Source organism: Somniosus microcephalus, chromosome 4 (assembly GCF_052327205.1).
Source record: "Somniosus microcephalus isolate GS21.2 chromosome 4, FLI_Smic_1.0, whole genome shotgun sequence".
Classification (NCBI taxonomy): Eukaryota; Metazoa; Chordata; class Chondrichthyes; order Squaliformes; family Somniosidae; genus Somniosus; species Somniosus microcephalus.
In genome coordinates, this window is record NC_140990.1 from 275,979,061 (window position 1) to 276,004,013 (window position 24,953).

Genomic DNA, 24,953 nt, shown 5'->3' on the forward strand with positions numbered 1-24,953 from the left:
ACCTTCATGGAGCTCCTTTAGCACTCTCTCCCTTAACTTGGGTGGAATCACCACTCTGGATCCACACATCACTGTCCCCTGGCATACTGACAGCTGTTCTCTTCTGGATGAGAATGCTGGCAACAGTGAGTCACCATGTGTTGGCCATCCCCTCACCGTCAATTCATATACCCGTGACAGCGTCGGATCATTGCGGGTCTCCTTCTCTATATCCGCGTTTGTTACTGGCAATCGTTCATTTATCGACGAATAAAATATCTCGATAGGGTCCACTGCTGGTGCTTCCTCCACCGTAGGCAGTGGCAGGCGCGATAGCCCATCAGTGTTCCCATGCGGTTTCGTGCATACTGATTCGCCCCTAGAAACAGGGACCATCTTTGTAACCGCTGTGCAGTCATTACTGGCACGCCCTTCTTTAGGATTAAAGATGGAGACAAGTGGTTGGTGGTCATTCAGCAAGGTGAACTTCTGCCCATGCAGATAATGTTTGAATTTTTTTACTCCCCATACTAGGCTGAGTGCCTCCCTGTCAATCTGGGCGTAGTTGCACTCGGCTGAGGTTAGTGACCGAGACGCAAAGGCTACTGGCCTCTCCAACCCGTCTGGGAATTTGTGCGACAGCACCGCTCCAATGCCGTAGTGTGATGCATCACATGCCAAACGAATTGGTAGTGCTGGGTTGAAATGGGCCAACACCTCTTTTGATGTGATCAATTCTTTACACTTCTGGAAAGTTCGTCTACGTTCGTCATCCCACTTCCATGGTACCCCTGTTTGCAGTAGGGTGTTCAGCGGCTGTAATAATGTAGACAAATTTGGTAAGAACTTGTGGTAATAGTTTACCAGCCTGAGCAACGACCTCAGTTGTGACACATTTTCCGGTGCTGGAGCCTTGACTACTGCCTCAATCTTGTCAGGGGACTTATGTAACCCCTCTTCATTGATGACATGGCCGCAATACGAGATCTGTTTCTGGAAAAACTCGCACTTGTGGCGATTAGCTCGTAGCCCATATTCCTTTAATCTGGCGAGCACCTTCTCCAAGTTAGCGAGGTGATCACCGTCATTTTTGCCCGTGACCAAGATGTCGTCCAAATAACACTGGGTCCCTGGAATCCCTTGCAGGACCTGATCCATCGCCCTTTGCCAGATAGCCGGAGCCGAGGCTACTCCAAACACCAGCCGGTTGTATTGATAGAGACCTTTATGGGTGTTGATCGGAAGGTAATGTTTCGAAGCTTCTTCTACCTCCATTTGTAAGTACGCCTGGGCTAGATCAATTTTGGTGAAGTGTTTACCACCAGATAGCGAGGCGAAAATATCCTCAATTCGTGGAAGCGGATATTGCACCGTGTGAAGGACTGGGTTCACTGTCACTTTAAAATCCCCACAGATGCGGACCTTCTTTGGTTCCCCAGGCATATTACTCAACGATCTCTTCATTACAGGAATGATGGGTGTAGCCCACTCGTTCCAGTCCACTTTGGACAGTACCCCTGAACGTTCCAACCCTTCCAGCTCTGCTTCAACCGCTGGTCTGATCGCATAAGGCACTGGTCTGGCCTTCAGAAACTTGGGCTTGCATTATCCTCTTTTAATTGTTGCTGTTATTCCTTTGTGTTCCTAGTCCCTCCTGGAACACTTCTTTTGCGTCAGTTAGCATTTTTGACAGTCGTCCAGGTGTGACGTCGTCATCCTTTTTGGCCTCAACCTTCAGTGCCTGTATGGAATGCCAATCTAAATGTATCTTCCGGATCCATTCACGTCCTAGCAGTGGTGGTCCTCCATTTGGCAACACATATATATCCATTTTAGGTATTTCCTGACCTTTATATGTCACTTTCACCCTTATTTTTCCCTTGGGGTAGACTTTTTGCCCCGTATACGTCTTCAAAATAATCTCTAGCTTTCAAGGGTATGTGTGAAAATAGCCGCTTGTAGTCTCTTTGATTTATGACTGTTAGAGCTGACCCTGTGCCCAATTCCATTTCCACTTGGACTCCGTCTATCTTGAGTGTAACTCAGATAGTCTGGTGATCCTCCATTTCGGTTACATTATGTAGTTTCAGACAACCCAGCTCCTTGCTTCTGGAGTCTGTGTCACTTTTCTGTTCATCTGAACCACTGTCCATCACCTGGTATACCTTTTTGTACTTCTCCTGTGGAGATTTCTTACTGTTGGTTTTCTTCCCAGACCTGCAGACTCTTGCTATGTGTCCTGCTTTCCCACACTGTCTGCACACTTGGTCCTTGAACCAACAATCTTTCTGGTCATGTGTTGTTCTGCCACAGCGATAGCACTTCCCTGTTCCATAGGTCATTTCGTTGGTGCCATATTCTTGCGGTCTCCGTTGTATCTCTGCAGCGCCCCTTGCGGCTGCTTCGTGTGATACTGCCATACTGAAAGCTTTGTCCAGCATAAGGTCCTTTTCTGATAGAAGCCGTTTCTGGGTTCCTTCACTTTGTAGCCCACACACAAACTTGTCCCTTAACGTGTCTGCTAGTCCCGCTCCAAACTAGCAGTATTTCGATAGCTTGCACAGTTCCGTTAGGTACTCAGCATTGCTTTCGTCTTTGTGTTGGTTCCTTTTATGGAACTTAAATCGTTCTGCTATCAGCAGTGGTGTGGGGTTGAAGTGGTCCTGTAGGATTTCTACTATGCTTTCAAAATTCTTGTCTACCGGCTTCTCTGGGGTTATTAGATTTCGCAGTAACCCATACGTTTTTGCACCCATGGAATTTAACAGAACCAGTGCTTTATTAGCATCTGGCACTTCATTCGCCGTGCAGTACACCTCAATACGTTCCACATATGTCGCCCAATCTTCGACTTCATTGTCGAACGTAGAGATACTGCCACTCTTCGGCATCATTGGTTGTGCGTTAACTATCCCCAATGGTGCCTCCCGCGCTTCCCCTTCTTCTCCGCTGGCACAAAATGGCGTCTCCCGCGCTTTCCTTCCTTCCCGCGCTCGCCCGTCTTCTCCGCTGCGGCTTCGCAAAATGGCGTCTCCCGCGCTCTTCCTTCTCCGCGGCTCAATGGCGCCTCCCGCGCTCTCCCTGCTTCTCCGTGGCTCAATGGCGTCTCCCCTTGCTTCACCCCACGGACCCTGATCAGCCCGTGATCCCTGGCTGTGCTCTGTGTGTTCTTCTCTTGATATTTGTCGACGCCGCTCAGTCTAGAACCCGGCTGTTTCTTACCCTCTCTCCGGTTTGCAGTATTTTTCCTCGACGCCGCTCGATGATCAACCCCCGGCTGCGCCCTGCTCTCTTCACCCTCTTTCTTACCCCGTCGACGCTGCCTGGCTCTCTCTCTCTCTGCCGTCGGTCGGCTCCAGCCGCCGCTGCTCGGAAAGGGTCTGCTCTGGACCTGTCGTCGGTCTCTTACTGCTTGTTGTGGCTGGGGAACCAAGCCTGGCTCTCCACAGCCTCCCCAGCGAAGTTGGATCTCTGCCTGACTGCTGGGCGGTTGCTCGTGGTCGACGCCCGTGTTCCTGGACTCGACTTTTTTTAAAATTTTTATGTTGCAGATAGATTCGCATCAACACTCGTTGCCACTGTTAGATCCGTGGTTCAGTGGATAAATAATTACACGGATGCTGTACATAAACAAATCACAGGTCTTTACTGGAGGAGGGTCATCTAGACTGGGGTACAGAGGCATACGCACAGCTTACATACCGGTGTGGTTACTGCCGGTACTACAGTATACAGGAGCTGTAAAAAGTAGTTCTGACTTAAAGCACATACACTACAGAATTCTCCGATAATAGAAGTGCAATGTACAGTTCACTTCATTACAATATTGTTTAAAGACTAAATGCTCCTTATTAATGTCTTTCCTGCTGTGCAGATGTGTAGTTGCTTTTTCTAATGATATATATTCTTTATTCTCCTCTTGCTTTATTAATCAATGCTTCACAAGTAATTTAGGAATATATTTTCCTCAAACAAATTTTAAAGTTGAATTGTTTCTGGTTTCATAGTGGGAATTCAGGCATGCATCTGATTCTGGGGTCTGTGAATTTCCATCTGTTAAAACTATTGGATTGAAATCATGGACCCACAAATTATTTTAGTCTTTATTGCTACTGGCGTAGAACTTCACATATTGGGAGCCATATTGGGAACTTGGACATGCCTGATTTGTGGGTCCATGATTTTCCATCCACTAGTTTTAGGAAATGGAAAATCTTGGGGCTCCGATATGTGCCTGAATTCTCTGTGCTCCCAGTGTGCAAAGCTCTGCACCACGAGTGGTAAACGTAACAAAATACCCCATTGTTGGTATGCATCTGTGATAATATTCTGACATTATATGCCGCTTGTACATTCAAGAGTACAATTTTCCCTGGTAATGTCAAAATTCTTATTCTCCAGCAAGCGTACAGATGTGTGGTACATACCATTCAGCCAATGTCACTCAACAAATCAAGGGGTACAACAATGCTAAAGAATCCCATTTTGTTCTCTTTTGCTACTTACAGGGACTTTGGGAAATGAATTTGTGCATTAGCTGACTGCTCACAGCTGTATTGCACTGTTGACATGGCTTGTAAGATTTTTGTAGTTAGGAAGGTGTGTGCATCATCGTCACTGATACTGGCAGCACATCATTTCTGTGTCATTGTACTCATCATTGTTATTCACAGTGCAAAAATTGTGCATATCTGCCTATAATATTATTGAAAATGTTATCTGCTCATACTTCCTCTCAACTTTTTTCATCATGGTTTCCAGCAAATCTACCACTGGTGGGGGAGAGTGTGTAATTATAATATGAAAAGTTTGCAAAGGCAGTTTATGTTATAAATATGAACATAGGAATTTATTATGGAAATAAATAAAAATAAGGACAGATTATATAACTTCAAAATGGGGACTGAGGTACATTTGTGCACCCTTGTCTAATTAGCCACCCGCCTTCTAAACCTACTTCACCTTGGTCTTGGTTCCCTGTCTGCAACACCATAAGCAATCAAACTGATTCTTTTGATTAAAATACTGTGACACATCAAATAAGCTTTAAGTGGGAAAATATTTACAGCAAAATAAAGAATATGGCACAAGGCATAAAAACCGCAGTTAACCACAATATTGCCTGAAGTACATTGTAGAATGTATAATACATTGCCACGTTTGAGCATGTAGTTTAGCCCATGATGTTTGCATTTAATTAAGAACAATAGTGAAATCTTAAATTGTTATTTTTTTAAGGAACTCAAAAGAAAATTACAAAGAAGTGGCAGCACATGCAAGCAGCGAGTGGATTGCCTAACAGAAGTTTGCTTGCCTGAACATGCTAGTTTTATTTGAGATTGTGCTCATTACTTATGTATAGCGAGCTCCTGGCCAGGATTGCCTGGTCCTGGGAGCTTGCTGACAGAATGAGGAAGGAAATAGCTGTAGCTGCTACTTAAAGGGGGGCCTCTATTAGTTGTTGCTTTGCACAAGAGAAAACATGCTGGAGTAAATCTGCTCCATTTACTGATGCTTTTTTTTGTTGCACTCTTGAAGCAAGTGCAGCAAATCAGGGTTGCTGTCTTTGGTGTGTTAAACGTTTAGACAAGAGGTTCCATTGGAAATAGGCAGAATTGTACATATCAAATAGATGAGCAAAATATCCCAACTATTGCACTTTGACGGAGACTGTACACTAAGCCCCCCAGAAAGCTCTTCCTAAGCTCCTCATGCATGCCCATACTGCAACAGGGCACACTTTATTACTACCACTTAAAATTGTAAATGTTGTTTGGCCATTTGGAAAGATGACCGCACAAAACAAGCGTAACACTCCACTAACCTGTATGACTCCTGTGTTCTTCCAACTTCCAGCATCTCAGAACTTCTCTGCAGCACAAAGCTGCTTGTAACAGAAGAAAGGAGAGCCGAACCTGAGGAGTGCTCATTCAGTTCAGAACCTTCACGCTGGAGCTGATCTTAGACTACAGGTACAAGTTACATCTAATTTGGTTAGTTCTGTTGTATGTCCTGCCCAAACCTGAAGTGTAAATAGCACTCAATTTTCTGGTCTGACCTCATTTACATAATCATTCACAACTCCAGGTGCAAACTCAGGTGGTTCGTGAGATGACTGATGGGAGAGAAAGATTGTTGTAAGTCAAATTTAATCCAGATGGGGGACAATTAAAAGGCATAGCACCAGGAAGGGGCCAAAAATTTAGAAAGTTTCTAGAGAGCATTTTAATAAGTATCTCAACTCATCAGCAACTGTGGATGTGTTGTACAGGAAACTCTTTTTTTAAATCCGGCACCGACAGGACCGGCGTGGTGCCGGTTGATCAAAAAGTCCGGATTACAGAGAGGTATACTTACCAAGGTACGAGAGCCCCGTACACGGCCACAGGTGCAGGAGCCCCGGTTACATGGCACTTGTGCAGGAGTCCCGGTTGCACGGCCACAGATCCAGGAGTCCCTGTTGCACGGCCACAGGTGCAGGAACCCCGGTTACACGGCCACTAATATATTGTAAAACTTACCTGAACCTACTCCTGAATTTTGCCGGTTAAGAGAGATTTCTGGATATTTAGGTGCCAGTTGAAAGAGAGTTTCATGTATTTGGACTTTCAGAAGGCTTTCGATAAGGTCCCGCATAAGACATTAGCGTGCAAAGTAAAAGCACACGGGATTGGGGGTAAGGTACTGACTTGGATAGAGAACTGGTTGGCAGACAGGAAGCAAAGAGTTGGAATAAATGGGTCTTTTTCCGAGTGGCAGGCAATGACTAGTGGGGTACCGCAGGGATCGGTGCTAGGACCCCAGCTATTCACAATATATATAAATGATCTAGATGAGGGAACTAGATGTAATATCTCCAAGTTTGCAGATGACACAAAGCTGGGTGGGCGTGTGTGCTGTGAGGAGGATGCAAAGAAACTCCAGTATGATTTGGACAGGTTGGGTGATTGGGCAGAAGCATGGCAGATGCAGTATAATGTGGATAAATGCGAGGTTATCCACTTCGGTGGCAAAAACAGGAAGACAGATTATTATCTGAACGGCAATAGATTGGGAAAAGGGGAAGTGCAATGAGACCTGGGTGTCCTTGTGCACCAGTCGCTGAAGGTAAGCATGCAGGTGCAGCAGGCGGTTAAGAAGGCAAATGGTATGTTGGCCTTCATAGCGAGAGGCTTTGAGTACAGGAACCAGGATGTCTTGCTGCAGTTGTACAGGGCCTTGGTGAGACCACACCTTGAGTATTTTGTGCAGTTTTGTTCACCTTATCTGAGGAAGGATGTTCTTGTCATGAAGGGAGTGCAGCGAAGATTCACCAGACTGATACCTGGGATGGCAGGAATGACGTATGAGGAGAGATTGGGTTGATTAGGCTTATATTTGCTATATTTAGAAGAATGAGAGGGGATCTTATTGAAACTTATAAAATTCTAACAGGACTAGATGCAGGAAGGATGTTCCCGATGGCGGGGGAGTCCAGAACCAGGGATCACAGTCTAAGGATAAGGGGTAAGCCATTCAGGACTGAGATGAGGAGGAATTTCTTCACCCAGAGAGTGGTGAACCTGTGGAATTCTCTACCAAAGAAGGCAGTAGAGGCCAATTCATTAAATATATTCAAGAAGGAGTTAGATATATTTCATGAGGCTAAAGGGATCAAGGGATATGGGGAGAAAGCAGGGACAGGGTACTGAATTTGGATGATCAGCCATGATCTCATTAAATGGCGGAACAGGCTCGAGGGGCCGAATGGCCTACTCCTGCTCCTATCTTCTATGTTTCTATATGTAACATTTGCCAAGGCTGAAGATGCAGGGGTTAAGACGAAGGGAAAGGGACCCTTGGGTGCAGGCGTGAATCTGCAAACAATTGACAATGCAGCCCCACACGTGGCCTCCTATTTGATGTTGAAATTAAAAGTGGTGTTTCATAAGATGCTTGCAAAAAGGGTTGCTCTCTGTACCACGCCACAGCATCATCCCAGCGATCAGCACTGTAGAATACCTGCAAGAAGTTTTCAGGTCACGGTTGATCATTATTGTCACTGCACATGTGCAACTTTCATGCTGGATGTTAGCCACATTTGTTCTTGCAGCAGATGGCACAGCTCGGCTTCTGTTCTTCTGCTGACCGAGATCCTGTGAAGGCAGCTTCCCATGATCGTTCCCAGCTAGGTTCGAAAGGTCCTGCAGAAAAGGGGATATAGACAGGCTAAGTGAGTGGGCAAGAGCATGGCAAATGGAATATAATGGGCCAGTAATTCCGGTCCCAACGCGTGAGTACGGACGGGGTACTCACGCGTGGGCCCATTGGAAGTGCCGGATTTCAGCATGCACAGCGCATGCGCGGGAAACCGGCACTTCCTGTCCTCTGAACCAAGGGGTTCAGAGGACGAACGTGTGCGCGCAGGAGTCTGCGCGTGCACACTGAAATTCCTTTTTTTCCACAGGTTTGCGCGTGTGTAAGGGCCTCTCCTTTTTACGAATGTAAAAAGGAGACGTAAAGACTTCATTCTTTAAGGTAAGTGGTCTATTACTTAAAATTATAACATTTTTTCCACAGCTTTATTTTTAAGGACTTTACAGTAAGGTAAGTGTAGTTTTAGACCCGATTTTATTAAAAAAAAATTCAAAAATTTGATTAATTGTTTAAAATAGTTTTTAAAAGTTATTTATAGTTTATTTAATTATTGGGATGTTTTTTTAAATTTTATTTAAGGTTAAACTAGTCTTTTGGGCGCCCGTACTTTTCATGAGTTTGACAGTTCTTACTATCAAACTCATGAATGAAGTTTCCCCTCCCTTGATTGGCTGCACAGTGCTCACCTGATCCCAGCCAGCACATCGCACTAACTACGCCGCTGGATCAGGCAAGCACATCGCGCCGACATCTGAACCGGGCCAGTGACAGGAATTCCAAGCAGGCCCAGGCTTCAGATGTCGGCATGCCAGGTGAGTGCACATCGGGGGCTTGCACGCGCGGCAAGCCCCCGAACCTAATTTCTGGGCCATTGTGGAGAAGTGTGAAGTTATCCACTTTGGTAGGAAAAATAGAAAAGCAAGAGTATTTTTTAAATAGAGCGATTGGGAAATGTTGGTGTTCAGAGATACCTGGGTATCCTTGTACACGAATCACTGAAAGTTAACATGCAGATACAGCAAGCAATTAGGAAAGCAAATGGTATGTTGGCCTTTTATTACAAGAGGATTTGAGTATAAGAGTAAAGACGTCTCACTGCAATTATATAGGGCCCTGGTGAGACCACACATGGAGTATTGTGTACAGTTTTGGTCTCCTTACCTAAGAAAGGATATACGTGCCATAGAGGGAGTGCAACGAAAGTTCACCAGACTGGTTCCTGGGATGGGAGGATTGTCCTATGAGGAGAGATTGAGTAGACTAGGCCTAGAGTTTAGAAGAATGAGAGGTGATCTAATTGAAACATACAAAATTCTTACAGGACTTGACAGGGTACATGCAGGTACATCCTGGCTGGGGAGTCTAGAACCAGGGGTCACAGTCTCAGAATAAGGAGTCAGCCATTTAGGACTGAAGATGAGGAGAAATTTCTTCACTCAGAGGGTGGTGAGTCTTTGGAATTCTCTACCCCAGAGGGCTGTCGAGGCTCAGTCATTGAGCACATTCAAGACTGAGATCGATAGATTTTTGGATATTAAGGGAATCAAGAGATATGGGGATAGTGCAGGAAAGTGGAGTTGAGGTACAAGATCAGCCATGATCTTATTGAATGGCGGAGCAGGCTCGAGGGGCCGAATGGCCTACTCCCACTCAAATTTGTTATGTTCTTATGTGTCATCTTGGCTGGTATGGCCAAACAGGCATGGGGGGGCTTCTGATCATCCTGGCATGCTTGCTTTCTTTCTTGGCACAATCTGAAATGCTATGATTGGGATGCTTCTGAAGAAACTTTTGACACAGTAGTTAGTCATTCACATCTCATTGTGATGGCTGCTGGTACATGTCCTTTGAGAAGCAAAGCCCCCACCAGCACGACGTCTGTCAAAGAAAGAGATTACTTTTCTCTGCAGATGTATGAGTGCGTGTGCCACTGGGAGTGGACAGAGCACTTCTTGGGCAGCTTGGCCTGCCAGGCATTCCTCTGCAGCTGCTTCATTTCCTTGGACATGTCAGTTCAAACTATGTGCAAATAAAGGGATTAAAAGAATAAAATAATCACAACTAGCACAAAGGTCATGAAAACCTAATTGCCAGCTGAAATTTTTTTTTTTTTTTAAATACACGAAGGCCTGCATGTTTGCCTGAAGTCTCTTTCCTGCCATGTTTCAGTGGGCCTTCAGGGGACTCCAATTCCAGCATACCTGTGGCTGGAAAATACTGGATCCCTTCCCTACCCACTTTTACACAAGTTAATATAGCTTCCCTCTGCTTTAGACAGGAACTTCCGATGCACCCTTCCTTCACCTGCTCCACGTGTGTGCCTTTGGATGACAAAACATGCAGTACGCAACAGTGATCATGCTGTGGTTGCATTGATGGGAGAAGAGCCCAATCCTGGATGCACATATATGGCTACACATACCACTTTGGATACCAGATGAGGTGAGTTGCCTTACGTGCCAGGTGCTTGGCAGCCAGATCGTACAACCTCGCGACCTTAAATTCATTCAAACGGACCTGTGTGATGCCATCATAGATAGTCAGTGCCGTGTCTTCCCAAGTGTTGGGGTTAACATTGCCAGATTTTAAGGTAGTCCTTAGTGTGTCTTTATAGCATTTAATCTGTCTGCCTCTGTTGCGATATCCAGACTGCAGCTCGCTGTGGATGACTTCTTTGGAATTCTACAGTCAAGGAGTGAGTAGCACAAATGTAAATGCTGAGATGCAGCCACCCATGACTCTGTCACTGATCCTGCAAGGGGGAGGACCTATGTTACTAGTGGAGTATCTAAAGCACTTGTCCGCTGTGGGTACAATCAAACACTGGCTTACCTTTTGTAAGGGGGAACAGTTGATTTTTTTTTTTTTCAATTGTCACTTACTCTTAAGGGGTCCAAGCTTTTTCTGTGTAGTACTGAGGGAATGCTGCACTGTTGGAATTGGTGTCTTTTGGATGAGATGTTAAACCGAGGCCTCGTCTGTCATCTCGGGTGGGCATAAAAGATCCTATTAGAATTGTTTGAATTCTCTGTGTCCTGGCTAACATTTATATCTCAATGAACATAGTATCTGGGTATTATCTCATTGTAGTTGTGGGGCCTTGCTTTGTGCAAATTGGCCACTGTGTTATCCTAAATTACATCAGTGATTACACTCAAAAAACACTTAATTGGCTGTGAAGTGCTTTGGTATGTCCTAAGGTTGTAAAAGGTGCTATATAAGAACATAACTTAAGAAATAGGAGCAGGAGTAGGCCATATGGCCCCTCAAGCCTGCTCCATCATTCAGTAAGATCATGGCTGATCGTCTACATCAACTCCACCTTCCCCACATCCCTTGATTCCCTTAGTTCCCAAAAATCTATCAATCTCCGTCTTGAATATACTCATCGACTGAGAACTCACAGCCCTCTGGGGTAGAGAATTCCAAAGATTCACAACCGCCTGAGCGAAAAAATTTCTCCTCATCTTAGTCCTAAATGTCCGACCCCTTACCCTGACACTGACTGTTACTAGTGGAGTGCCGCAAGGATCACTGCTGGGGCCTCAGCTATTTACAATCTATATTAATGACTTGGATGAAGGGACCGAGTGTAATTTATCCAAGTTTGCTGATGATACAAAGCTAGGTGGGAAAGTAAGCTGTGAGAAGGACAGAGTCTGCAAATGAATTTAGACAGGTTAACTGAGTGGGCAAGAAGGTGGCAGATGGAGTATAATGTGGAGAAATGTCAGGCTATTCATTTTAGTAGGAAGAATAGAAAAACAGAATATTTTTAAAATAGTGAGAAACTATTAAATATTGGTGTTCAGCGGGATTTGGGTGTCCTTGTACATGAAACACCAATGTTAACTTGCAGGTGCAGCAAGCAATTAGGAAGGCAAATGGTATGTTGGCCTTTATTGCAAGGGGGTTGCAGTATAAGAGTAAGGAAGCCTTGCTGCAATTGTACAGGGCTTTGGTGAGACCACACCTGGAGTACTGTGCACAGTTTTGGTCTCCTTATCTGAGAAAGGACATACATGCCTTAGAGGCGGTGCAATGAAAGTTCACTAGATTGATCCTAGGATGAGAGGGTTGTCCTATGAGGAGAGATTGAGTAGAATGGGTCTATAATCTCTGAAGTTTAGAAGAATGAGATGTGATCTCGTTGAAACATACAAGATTCTCAGAGGGCATGACAGGGTAGATGCTGAGAGGCTGTTTCCCCCTAGCTTGAGAGGCTGTTTCCCCCTAGCTTGAGGGGCTGTTTCTATTATGTCCGTGTATGATTGAGACACGGACAGCAGGAGTTGAACAAAACAAGTCTTTACTGAAAGGAGTCAATCGGGAAAATTGAAACTACAGAGGCTTACTAGTGCCTTTTATACAGGGGTGGTCACTGCCGGTACTGCAGTCTGAGACCAGTTATTCTCTTAAAGGTACATACACAACAATTCCTCCCCTTTTTAGATAAACAGTACATAACATTCATTTAACAACTAAATGATAACTAATTACAATCACAATTACGGTTGCTAGATACATTGGTTAAGTTTAAGCAATTATAAGTTCAGTCTTTGAGGAGGCTTCCTGATTCTGTCTGGATAACGCCTCTTTGGGGTATCAGGTTCCTCTGGCAAGGTTGAGTCGGGATCAATGTCGTTGTTTGGTTCATCTTCCAATATCACCGATTCTGCGGTAGCTGCAATTGGTACGTCGATTTCATTGCCAGGTGTATCAGATCGTGGTGTGGAGTTGACGTTTTCCAGTGACTCTAGAATCTGGTCAGCATGGCGTCTTACAATGCTCTCTCCAACGTTCACGGTATACATGAGAGGTCCTTCCCGTGTACAAATCGTTCCTGGCTGCCATTTCTCAGTGCGGTAGTCCCGGGCCAAAACTGGTTGACCTATCTTAAAACTCCTGGTTGGCCTTTCATTCATATTCTGAAACTGCCTGTTCTCCACATCTCTTCGGACGTTTGGCTTAACCAAATCCAAGCGGCATCGTAGTCTTCGATTGAAGAACATCATGGCTGGAGTTTGGTTGGTAACCGCATGTGTCGCATTCCGGTAGGCAAACAAGTTGTCCACCTTGTGTTGCAGGGGTATATCTTCATTACACATTGCCTTGATAGCCTTCTTGAATGTTTGAACAAACCTCTCGGCCAATCCATTAGTGGCTGGATGATATGGGGCAGATGTGTAATGCTTAACACCATTGTTCTTTAAGAACCTCCGGAACTCTTCAGACACAAACTGTGGTCCATTGTCAGAGCAAATCTGTTCAGGCAGCCCATTCCTGGCGAATATGGTTCGTAAAACTGTGATAGTTTTTTCTGTGGTGGTTGAGGACATTTTTATTACCTCTGGCCACTTTGTGCATCCACCACAATTAAAAACATCGAGTCCATGAAGGGACCAGCAAAATCAATGTGCACCCTTTGCCATGGCGATGAGGGCCACTCCCATGGATGCAGAGGAGCTTGTGGTGGGGCGTTTTGGACCTTCTGGCATCCTGCACAGCTCTTGGTCATCTCTTCGATTTCTCTATCGATTCCTGGCCACCACACAAACGCTCTGGCTAAGTTCTTCATTTTTATCCCACCCAGATGACCCTCATGAAGCTCATTGAGCACTCTATCCGTCAACTTAGGTGGAATTACTACTCTGGATCCACACATCAAGGTTCCTCGGCACACTGACAGCTGTTCTCTTCTCGGTGAGAATGCTGGCAGCAGTGGTTCGCCATGTGCTGGCCATCCCTTCACCGTTAAATCATAGACCCGTGATAGTGTCGGGTCATTCCGTGTTTCCTTTTCTATGTTTGCATTCGTCACAGGGAGACATTTGACTATGGTCAAGTGGAATAACTCCATTTGATCCACTGCAAGGTCGTCTTCTTCCACCATCGGCAACGGTAGGCGCGACAATCCATCAGCATTCCCATGCTGTTTAGTTCCTTTGTACTCGATGTCATATTGGTGTGCCCCTAGGAAAAGGGACCACCTCTGCAGCCGTTGTGCTGTCATTATCGGTACGCCCTTCTGAGGGTTGAAAATGGAGACAAGAGGTTGATGATCGGTTAGTAGAGTAAATTTTTGACCGTGCAGGTAGTGATTGAGCTTCTTCACCCCCCACACTAGGCTGAGGGCCTCTCTGTCAATCTGGGCGTAGTTACGCTCGGCAGAAGTTAACGAGCGTGACGCAAAAGCTATCGGCCTCTCTAAACCATCAAGGAATTTATGTGACAGTACCGCCTCAATGCCGTAGGGAGACGCATCACACGCCAGTCTGATCGGCAGTGCTGGGTTGTAGTGAGCCAATACTTCTCTTGAAGTGATTAAGTCCTTCCTCTTCTGAAAGGCCCGCTTACAGTCATTGCTCCATTTCCATGCTACTCCCGTTCGTAGTAGGGCGTTCAGTGGGTGCAGAATTGTCGACAAATTCGGCAAAAACTTATGGTAGTAATCCACCAATCCGAGGAATGACCTCAGTTGCGACACATTTTCAGGCGCCTGGGGCCTTAACAACCGCTTCAATTTTGTTAGGGGACTTATGGAACCCCTCTTCATCAATCACGTGGCCACAATACGATATCTGTTTCATAAAAAACTCGCACTTGGGGCAGTTGGCTCGTAGCCCATGTTCCCGTAGTCTAGTGAGCACCTGTTCTAGGTTGTTAAGGTGTTCACTGTCATCTTCACCGGTCACAAGGATGTCGTCCAAGTAACACTGAGTCCCCGGAATCCCTTGCAGGACTTGTTCCATCGCTCTTTGCCATATCGCCGGAGCCGATGCTACTCCGAATACCAATCGATGATACTGGTAAAGACCTTTGTGAGTGTTTATCGTGAGATACTTCCTAGAGAATTCTTCAACCTCCATCTGAAAATATGCTTGCGCTAGGTCAATTTTTGTAAAACGCTTCCCTCCAGACAGTGAGGCGAAGATGTCTTCTATCCTTGGAAGAGGATATTGTACTGTGTGAAGGACTGGGTTCACTGTCACCTTGAAATCCCCACAGATGCGAACCTTCCTTGGCTCCTCAGACTTATTGCTGAACGTTTTCTTCATGACAGGAACGATGGGTGTCGCCCACTCGCTCCAGTCGACCTTAGACAACACGCCTGCCTTCTCCAGATTCTCCAGCTCTGCCTCGACGGCTGGGCGAATTGCATATGGTACCGGTCTTGCTTTGAAAAACTTGGGAATTGCATTCTCTTCTATTTTTATCGAGGTGGTTACGCCTTTAAGAGTGCCCAGTTCTTGTTGAAATACCTCTTTGGCGTTAGCTAAGATTGTTGACAATCGTCCAGGAGTGACGTCTTCATCTTTTTTACCGTCCACCGTCATTGCGTGAATGGAGTGCCAATCTAAGCTTATCTTCCTGATCCATTCACGTCCCAATAACGGTGGTCCACCATTTTGCAGTATGTAGAGATACAATTTCCGTATTTTCTTGCCGTTGTATTCGACAGGCACCCTTATTTTTCCTCTGGGGTATACTTTTTGCCCCGTATACGTCGTCAAGACGATGGATGTCTCTCTCAAGGGTATGTGTGAGAATAGCCGCTCGTAGTCTCGTTGATTCATGACGGTTAGCGCTGATCCTGTATCCAATTCCATTTTAACTTGGGACCCTGCTATCGTGAGGGTGACCCAAATGGTTCGGTGATCCTCTTTTGCGATTACATTGTGAAGTTTGAGACAGCTTAGTCTCCTGTTCCCGGATTCACTATCACTCATCTGGTCTTCGGAACTACTGTCCGTCATCTTTTGTACTTTCCTGTACGGTTCCTTAGTAGCCTTTTTGTTGTCGCTGGTCTTCTTCCCAGACCTGCAAACTCGTGCAATGTGTCCCATCTGTCCGCATCGCCTGCATATTTTGTCCTTGGACCAGCAGTCCTTCTGGTCATGGTTAGTTCTGCCGCAGCGATAACATTTTGCAAATCCCCGTGTCATTTCGTGGGTGTGGTAAACCACTAATCTGCCTGTACAGAACATGTCTGGGCATGCCTCAGCTGGCTCCGCCCCTGGCGCCACCCCTAAGCCCAGGTATAAAGGTGATTGACCTCCAGTCCCCCTGGCTTTAAGGATCGGTCTACCAGCAGAGGCATGCTCGTATTCTTTTGTTAATAAAAGCCTACTTGTTATAAGTTTAACTCTTAGTCTTCTGGAGTTATTGATGGCACATCAATTTTATTAACAAAAGGTTTTGAAATGGAGCAAATCCTGAAACCGGAACGCCTGGAACTGGACCCTCAAACGGCGGATGCATCAAATAACTTCGAGCACTGGCTGAGCTGCTTCGAAGCATTCCTGCAGGCCTCCAGCACTACCGTCAGGACCGAAGCCGACAAACTGCTAGTACTGAACTCACGGGTGAGCCACCAAGTATATTCGATTATCCGAGATGCTGTATCCTACACGGCCGCTATCACGATACTAAAAGAACAATATACTAAGCCAGTCAACGAGGTCTACGCTAGACACCTCCTGGCTACCCGCAAACAGCGACCCGGGGAATCGGGTGATGAATACCTACGGGCACTGAGAGTCCTCGGCCGGGACTGCAAGTGCAAATCGGTGACGGCCGCGGAAAATACTGATGACCTAATCAGAGACGCCTACGTCGCCGGCATCAGGTCCAGCTACACTCGACAGAGACTGCTAGAGCAAAGTGGGCTCAATCTGCAGAAGGCTGTGGCCCTTGCTAACTCGCTGGACGTGGCCCTCCGAAACATGGATGCCTACCCCCCCGACCATACGGCCCTCCCCGCCCCGTGGATGTCGCGGGGGCCGCCATCTTGGGACATGGTAAGGCCATAGGCCTGCGCCACGCCACCACCGCCACGGCCCACCTGCAGCCCAACTACAGCTGCGATGTCCAGAGGCTCAAAGTGCTATTTCTGTGGCCAGGCCAAGCACCCCAGACAACACTGCCCGGCGAAGGATGCGATCTGCTCCAAATGCGGAAAGAAGGGGCACTATGCCAAAGTGTGCAGGGCGAAACCGACCAACTCCAGCAGCGCCACGTGTGAGCCGCGCAGGTCGCCATCTTGGACACCACCAGCCGCGTGTGAGCCATGCAGGCCGCCATCTTGGACGTCACTTTGGGACCAGGCCCCTGACTCCACCACTGCCTCGCGCGAGTACAACAGCGACCCACCGACCTCAACGATGGCCTCCATCATCCTGGACCAATCCAGGCCTCACCAACTGGCCAGGTCCACGATGGACATCAAGGTAAACGGTCACGCAACAAACTGCCTATTTGACTGCGGGAGCACGGAGAGCTTTATCCACCCCGACACGGTGCGACGCTACTCCCTATCAGTCATGCCCACGCGCCACCGGGTCTCTATGGCCTCCAAGTCCCATACGGCGGACGTCGGCGGCTACTGTGTAGCGACCCTGACAGTAATGGGCACAGAGTACAAAGACTTTAAACTCCTTGTCCTGCCACAGCTCTGCGCTGCTGTGCTACTGGGACTGGATTTCCAGTGCCACCTAGAGAGTGTCACGATGGCATATGGCGGGCCCCTGCCCCCACTTACAGTCTGCAGCCGGCAAAATTTAAAACAATCGCCGCGCACAATATGCAGCCTATCCACCCTGAAAGTCGCCCCCCCCCCCCCCCCCCCGTTGTTTGCTAATCTCGCCCACGACTGCAAGCCCATCGCAACAAAAAGCAGGCGGTACAGTGCCGGGGATAGAAGCTTCATTAAAATAGAAGTAGAGAGACTCCTGCGGGAGGGGATTATCGAGGGCAGCACCAGCCCATGGCGAGCCCAAGTAGTGGTCGTGAAGACCGGCGAGAAACAGCGCCTGGTCATTGACTACAGTCAAACAATCAATAGGTATACCCAATTAGACGCATACCCCCTTCCCCGCATATCTGATATGGTCAAACAGATTGCACAGTACCAGGTATTCTCTACCATTGACCTGAAGTCGGCATACCACCAACTCCCTATCAGGCCTGAAGACCGCCAGTATACTGCCTTCGAGGCAAACGGCCGCCTCTACCACTTCCTCAGAGTCCCCTTCGGCGTCACCAACGGGGTCTCAGTCTTCCAAAGGGAGATGGACCGGATGGTTGACCAGAACACGCTGCAGGCCACTTTTCCCTACCTGGACAATGTCACCGTCTGCGGCCATGACCAGCAGGGCCATGACGCCAATCTAGAAAAATTCCTCCGAACAGCCCAGCGCTTAAATTTGACACACAACAAAGAAAAGTGTATGTTTCGCACCACCCACCTCGCTATCCTTGGCTGTGTAGTGGAAAACGGAGTCATCGGCCCCGACCCCGACCGAATGCGCCCCCTTCTGGAACTACCCCTGCCTCACTGCCTCAAAGCCCTGAAGAGATGTCTGGGGTTTTTCTCTTATTACGCCCAATGGGTGCCCAATTACGCGGACAAAGCCCGGCCCCTTATCAAGTCAACCTCCTTTCCCCTGGCGGCAGAGGCCCGTGCAGCCTTCACCCGCATAAAAGAGGACATTGCAAAGGCTACAATGCACGCTGTGGACGAGTTCATCCCTTTCCAAGTGGAGAGCGATGCGTCTGACTTCGCCCTGGCCGCAACCCTTAACCAGGCGGGGAGACCTGTGGCCTTTTCACGAACCCTCCAGGGCCCCGAAATTAGACACTCCTCAGTCGAAAAGGAGGCCCAGGCTATAGTGGAGGCTGTACGGCATTGGAGGCATTACCTGGCCGGTAAACGCTTCACCCTGCTCACTGACCAACGATCAGTAGCATTTATGTTCAATAACAAGCAGAGGGGCAAAATCAAAAACGACAAGATATTGCGGTGGAGGATCGAATTATCCACCTACAATTATGATATCTTATACCGGCCCGGGAAACTTAATGAGCCCCCGGACGCCCTATCCCGTGGAACATGTGCCAACACACAGGTCGATAGGCTACGGGCCCTCCACAACGATCTCTGCCACCCGGGGGTCACCAGGTTTTTCCACTTCATTAAGGCCCGCAACCTGCCTTACTCCATCGAGGAGGTCAGGACCATGACCAGGAACTGCCAAGTCTGTGCCGAATGCAAACCGCACTTTTATAGGCCAGACAGGGCGCACCTGATAAAAGCCACCCGCCCCTTCAAGCGCCTAAGCGTAGATTTTAAAGGGCCACTCCCCTCCTCTGACCGCAACACGTACTTCCTCAACATCATTGACGAGTACTCCCGTTTCCCGTTCGCTATCCCCTGCCCGGACATGACCAGCGCCACAGTCATCAAATGTCTCAATGACCTCTTTGCCATATTCGGTTTTCCCAGCTACATCCATAGTGACGGGCTCGTCGTTCATGAGCGACGAGCTGCGCCAGTACCTGCTCGAAAAAGGGATAGCCACGAGCAGGACCACCAGCTACAACCCCCGGGGTAACGGACAAGTAGAAAGGGAGAACGCGACAGTGTGGAAAACCGCCATGCTAGCCTTAAAGTCCAGAGGCCTCCCAACCTCCCGCTGGCAAGAAGTCCTCCCCGATGCGCTTCACTCCATACGGTCACTACTCTGTACCGCCACGAACGCCACCCCTCACGAGAAAATGTTCGTCTTCCCTAGGAAATCCACCTCGGGGACATCGCTACCACCATGGCTGACGTCTCCAGGACCCGTCTTGCTCAGGAAGCATGTGAGGAGCCATAAAACAGACCCCCTGGTCGAAAGGGTCCACCTCCTCCACGCCAACCCACAATATGCATACGTGGCGTATCCTGACGGGCGGGAGGACACGGTCTCCATACGAGACCTCGCACCCTCAGGTGCCACCGAAAACACCATTACCCACTACCCATTACCATTACCCACGACACACCCCTAGAAGGGAATCCACATCTAACCCAAGTAGACGGCATGCCAGGGCCCTGTGACCCACCCTTATACACCCACCGACCCCGCACCCACGAAGACGACACGCCGGTGCTCCGGCCCACGCGGGAAACGGCCGCGGGAAAAGAACCGCCGCAGCCGGCACCATGACGATCACTACGGCAGACAAGACCCCCGGAGAGACTTGCCTATACGAACTTCTGAGACACTTCACCCCGCCGGACTCATTTTAAACAAGGGGTGAATGTGGTAAACCACTAATCTGTCTGTACAGAACATGTCTGGGCATGCCTCAGCTGGCTCCGCCCCTGGCTCCACCCCTAAGCCCAGGTGTAAAGGTGATTGACCTCCAGTCCCCCTGGCTTTAAGGATCGGTCTACCAGCAGAGGCATGCTCGTATTCTTTTGTTAATAAAAGCCTACTTGTTATAAGTTTAACTCTTAGTCTTCTGGAGTTATTGATGGCACATCAGTGGGTGCCGTATTTCTGTGGCTTTTGTTGAATTTCCGCAGCTCCCCTGGCTGCTGCTTCATACGATACTGCCATGCTGAAAGCCTTATCTAGCGTCAGCTCTTTCTCTGAGAGTAACTTCTTCTGTGTTCCTTCACTCATGAGTCCACAGCCAAATTTGTCCCGTAGTGTATCTGCCAGTCCAGCTCCGAACTGGCAGTGCTTTGATAGCTTGCGTAGTTCCGTAAGGTACTCAGCATTGCTCTCATCTTTATGCTGAGTTCTCCAGTGGAATTTAAATCTTTCTGCTATCAACAGTGGTGCAGTGTTTAGGTCTTCCTGTAGGACAGCAACAATTTCGTTAAAACTCTTCGCCTTCGGTTTGGCTGGAGTAATCAGGTCCCGCAATAGGCCGTACGTTCTAGCGCCCATTTAAGTTTAGCAATACCGATGGCTATTTCGTTTGCCTCGCAATATACCTCGACTCTTTCCACATACGTGGTCCAGTCCTCTATTGTATTATCAAAGGCAGTGATACAGCCAGTCTTCGGCATCTTGAAAATCTAAAATGGCGCCTCCCGCGCTTTGCCTTCTTCCCCGATTTAACAAAATGGCGCCTCCCGCGCTTTGCCTTCTTCCCCGCTGTTGCTAGCGCTGCTTTCCGCGGTTTCCGTTGCAACCTGCAGCTCCTCGCGGTTTCCTGCGCGTTTAATATTTTAAAAAAATATTATTTTCCCGTCGTGGAACAACCCTGTGGGACTCTTGCCTCCCTCTTCTCGAGTCTATACGCAGTCCGGCTTCGTAGCACCGGCCACGCCCTGTGTGCTCCACCCTCCCTCTCTCCTCTTCCCGACAACGCTGCTCGGCCCCGTTGCAAGCCACCCGCTCGAGTTCGCGACCACCGCGGCCCAGGAAGGATCAGTGTACTACCTGCCACCAGCCCGATTAGCTGAAGCACCGTCGACAGGAACCAGGCCCCGCTTTCGACAGCTTCTCCAGCAATCTTCAACTCCGCTAACACAGGGGCGGATGCCCACGGTCGACGCCTGTTTCTACTGCTTTCTTCCTTCTGGCCTCGACCTCTGCTCACTTCGCTGCAGGAATGGATCCCAGGAGGTGGTGCAGACTGTAGGTAAGTTCGTATCTGCTCGTCGCCAGTATTATGTCCGTGTATGATTGAGACACGGACAGCAGGAGTTGAACAAAACCAGTCTTTACTGAAAGGAGTCAATCGGGAAAACTGAAACTACAGAGGCTTTTATACAGGGGTGGTCACTGCCGGTACTGCAGTCTGAGACCAGTTATTCTCTTAAAGGTACATACACAACAGTTTCCCCCTAGCTTGAGGGGCTGTTTCCCCCTAGCTTGAGGGGCTGTTTCCCCCTAGCTTGAGGGGCTGTTTCCCCCTAGCTTGAGGGGCTGGTTCCCCCTAGCTTGAGGGGCTGTTTCCCCCTAGCTTGAGGGGCTGGTTCCCCCTAGCTTGAGGGGCTGTTTCCCCCTAGCTTGAGGGGCGAGATAGATGGATAGAAAGTTACAGCACGGAAGGAGGCCATTTCGGCCCATCGTGTCCGCGCTGGCCAACAAAGAGCTATCCAGCCTAATCCCACTTCCCAGCTCTTGGTCCGTAGCCCTGCAGGTTAGAGCATCCCAAGTGCACATCCAAGTTCTTTTTAAATGTGGTTAGGGTTCCTGCCTCTACCACCCTTTCAGGCAGAGATTTCCAGACCCCCCACAGCCCTCTGGGTGAAGACATTTCCCCTCAAATCCCCTCTAAACCTTCCCCCAATTACTTTAAATCTGTCCCCCCTGGTTTTTGACCCCTCTGCTAAGGGAAATAGGTCCTTTCTATCCACTTTATCTATGCCCCTCATAATTTTATACACCTCAATAAGGTCTCCCCTCAGCCTCCTCTGTTTCAAGGAAAACAGACCCAGCCTATCCAGTCTTTCCTCATAGCTAAGATTCTCTACTCCCAGCAACATCCTTGTAAATCTCCCCTCTACCCTCTCTAGTGCAATCACATCTTTCCTGTAATGTGGTGACCAGAACTGCACGCAGTACTCTAGCTGAGGCCTAACTAGTGTTTTATACAGTTGAAGCATAACCCCCCTGCTCTTGTATTCTTTGCTATGGCTAATAAAGGCAAGCATTCCGTATGCCTTCTTAACCACATTATCTACTTGGCCTGCTACCTTTAGGGATCTGTGGACATGCACTCCAAGGTCCCTTTGTTCCTCTACACTACTCCGTGTCCTACCATTTAATGTGTAATTTAAGGACATTTCCTTGTTAGCCCTCCCCAAATGCATTACCCCTCACTTCTCCGGATTGAATTCCATTTGCCACTGTTCTGCCCATCTGACCAATTTATTGATATCTTCCTGGAGTCTACAGCTTCCTTCTTCCCTAGCTTGTTTCCCCTAGCTTGAGAATCTAGAATTAGGGGGCATAGAATCAGGATAAGGGGTTGGCCATTTAGGACTGAGATGAGAAATGTCTTCACTCAGAGGGCTGTGAATCTTTGGAATTCTATACCCTCGAAGGCTGTGGATGCTCAGTCGTTGAGTATATTCAAGGCTGAGATCGATATTTTTTTAGACCCTGAGGGAATCAATGGATATGGGGAACGGGCAGGAAATTGGAGTTGAGGTTGAAGATCAGTCATGAGCTTATTGAATGGCAGAGCAAACTTGAGGGGCCGTATGGCCTACTCCTGCTCCTATTTCATATGTTCTTATGACCCCTAGTTCTAAACTCTCCAGCCAGGGAAAACAGCCTCTCAGCATGTACCCTGTCAAGCCCTTGTAGGAACTTTATAAGTTTCAACAACAATATATATTTATATAGCACCTTTAACACAATAAAACAGCCCAAGGTGCTTCACAGGAGTGTTATATATTAAAAAAAATATTGACACTAAGCCTTACAAGGAGATGTTAGGGTAGATGACCAAAAACTTGGTTGAGGAGGTAGGTTTTAAGGAGTGTCTTAAAGGAGGAAAGAGAAGTGTAGAGGCGGAGAGATTTAGGGAGGGAATTCCAGAGTGCGCATGCACGTGTGTGATGTTATGCAATTAAATATACTACTGTTCTATGCTGAATGCTTGACCTGTTACTGTAATGTGCAGGAAGGTGACTCAGGCATGCTGTAAATAAAACTCTTGTTCTGCAACATTACCACCATCTGGAGCTTGACAAGTAGGTATTTAGAAATACTAGTAACTGCAGGGAATGTAAGTGAGCCTGCAGGCTATAGCATGAGTTTGACCCAACTCATTTTGTGTAGGACACGTATAGCCAGCAGATAGAAACAACTCATTCTCTTATTCAAACCCAGTTCCTAGATGTGAAAGGACATTGAGCACCAAATTCAACTTTTCAATAAATTATTTCATCAATGTACCCAGTTCCTGTTTTCAAATATGGATTTCATGTCCGTCAGATTTGATACTCCATTTTCCTTGATTTACGGTCAGCCAAAACTAAACCACATTTATTGACAAAGGTCAAGTGGGTTAATTTGGTTGTTAAGCTATATAATTTGCATGTTTCCATCACAGTTTCCTTTGGACTGCTTAATTTTTGAAAGACAGCTGGCGATGATGTGGTAGTTATGTGTTACTGCTAACACAGTTACTGCTAAAAGAGCATCTACACCCATATACATGGTAATTCATCCCTTATATTTATATTTATATGCTCCTCATTCTCACACACTATAAAAACACTAGTTATATTAGTCATATAAGAAGATGCTTAGAAACTCACAACAAAAACATCTTTATTTTTGGAATGAACTGTATATTCCACAATACGTATTATGTAATCTAAGACCTCCGACATAAGGGGTGTTCTACGCGGAGTGAACACACGAAAGGCTGCTGGACCGGATAGCATCCCTGGACGGGTACTCAAGGAATGTGCTGATCAGCTGGCTGATGTCTTCACCGCCATCTTCAATCTGTCATTGGCCCAGGCAGTAGTCCCTACATGCTTCAAGACCGCTACCATTATTCCTGTGCCAAAACAAACGGCTGTGACGTGCCTGAACGACTATCGACCTGTCGCACTCACACCCATCATAATGAAGTGTTTCGAGAGACTGGTCCTGGCTCACATCAAAGCCAGTGTTCCCACCTCTCTTGACCAACACCAGTTTGCCTATCATGCAAACAGATCAATGGAGGATGCAATCACAACTGCTCTACACTTGGCACTGAATCACTTAGATGGTAAAGAGACCTACATCAGAATGCTGTTCATAGACTACAGCTCAGCATTCAACACTATCGTCCCCAACAAGCTGGCCTCCAAACTCTTGGCCTGAACACTTCCCTCTGCAACTGGACCCTGGACTTCCTAACAAACCGACCCCAGTCTGTCAAATTAGGTAACCACACCTCCCCACCACCACCCCCCCCCCCGACCCTGATCACGGGGGCCCCACAAGGATGTGTGCTGAGCCCCCTCCTCTACTCCCTCTTCACCCACGACTGTGTGGCTGTTCAAGGTTCCAACACCATCATCAAGTTTGCAGATGATACCACGG

At 47.6% G+C, this 24,953-nt stretch overlaps 1 protein-coding gene across 5 annotated transcripts in view; it reads left to right on the forward strand.

Annotated features, from left to right (window-relative positions):
- b3galt1b (UDP-Gal:betaGlcNAc beta 1,3-galactosyltransferase, polypeptide 1b) overlaps positions 1-24,953 on the forward strand; it is a 138,372-nt gene that overhangs the window by 64,183 nt on the left and 49,236 nt on the right. For 3 of the 5 annotated variants that reach the window (XR_015078196.1, XM_085986462.1, XM_085986464.1), the window contains exons 2-3: positions 5,836-5,951; positions 10,390-10,557. The gene's annotated coding sequence lies outside the window, so the exon portion shown is untranslated. The remainder of the gene's footprint in view (positions 1-5,835; positions 5,952-10,389; positions 10,558-24,953) is intronic. The other 2 variants (XM_085986463.1, XM_085986465.1) reach the window with 2 other exon arrangements.